Below are 1,403 nucleotides of genomic sequence, written 5' to 3'. Positions count from 1 at the left end.
GAAGGAATGGGTGACGTTTCGGGTCGAGACCCTTCTTCAGAATCATGAATGAGACGGAGTGTTCACTGGAGTTTCGAAGGATGAGAGGGGATCTTATAGAAGCATATAAAATTATAAAAGGACTGGACAAGCTAGATGCAGGAAAAATGTTCCCAATGTTGGGCGAGTCCAGAACCAGGGGGTACAGTCTTAGAATAAAGGGGAGGCCATTTAAAACTGAGGTGAGAAGGAACTTTTTCACCCAGAGAGTTGTGAATTTGTGGAATTCACTGTCACAGAGGGCAGTGGAGGCCAAATCATTGGATGGATTTAAGAGAGAGTGTAATAGAGCTCTAGGGGCTAGTGGAATCAAGGGATATGGGGAGAAGGCAGGCACGGGTTATTGATTGTGGATGATCAGCCATGATCACAATGAATGGCGGTGCTGGCTTGAAGGGCCGAATGGCCTCCTCCTGCACCTATTTTCTATGTTTTCTATGTCACCCATTCCTTCTCTCCAGATATGCTGCCTGCCCTGCTGAATTACTCCAGCATTTTGTGTATTCCTTAGCCTTGTCACTAACACACATTGCCGCACTGGTGAGTAAGGCAGCGCCTTTACCACCTCAGACAGCTGAGGAAATTCAGAGTTTCTCTGAGGATCCTTCAGTGCTTCTACTCTGGGGCTGCAGAAAGCATCTTGTCCGGCGACATCTCAATCTGGTTTGGGAACAGCTCTGCCCAGGACAGGAAGGCCCTGCGGAGAGTAGTGCGTTCGGCTGAACGCACTATGGGAACTACACTCGCCCCCCTGCAGGACCTATACATCAGGAGGTGCAGATCCAGAGCCAGCAACATTATGGGGGACCCCTGCCACCCCAGCAACGGACTGTTCCAGCTGCTACGGTCAGGCAAACGCCTCCGCTGTCACGCTGTGAAAACAGAGAGGATGAGACGGAGTTTCTTCCCACAGGCCATCAGGACTGTTAACTCTCATATCTCCAGGGACCAATTTAATTTACTGTATTAATTTATTTTTTGTGTTGAATTTTTTTTCTTCCTATTCTGCTTTGTAGTTTAGCACAATCCGCAGGCGTTGCCCCTTTCATTTCACTGCACATCCTGTATATGTGGTTGACAAATAAACTTGACTTGACTAGGTCAGTTACTAGATATAATCCTGCAGTTAGCTTAGTTTAGAGTCCACATCGATCATCGATCACCGTACACTTTTACAGACAATAGGTGCAGGAGGAGGCCATTCAGCCCTTCGAGCCAGCACCGCCACTCAATGTGTTCATGGCTGATCATTCTCAATCAGTACCCCGTTCCTGCCTTCTCCCCATACCCCCTGACTCCGCTATCCTTAAGAGCTCTATCTAGCTCTCTCTTGAATGCATTCAGTGAATTGGCCTCCACTGCCT

Source organism: Rhinoraja longicauda, chromosome 19, assembly GCF_053455715.1.
Source record: "Rhinoraja longicauda isolate Sanriku21f chromosome 19, sRhiLon1.1, whole genome shotgun sequence".
Lineage (NCBI taxonomy): Eukaryota > Metazoa > Chordata > Chondrichthyes > Rajiformes > Arhynchobatidae > Rhinoraja > Rhinoraja longicauda.
This window is presented reverse-complemented; position numbering follows the sequence as displayed.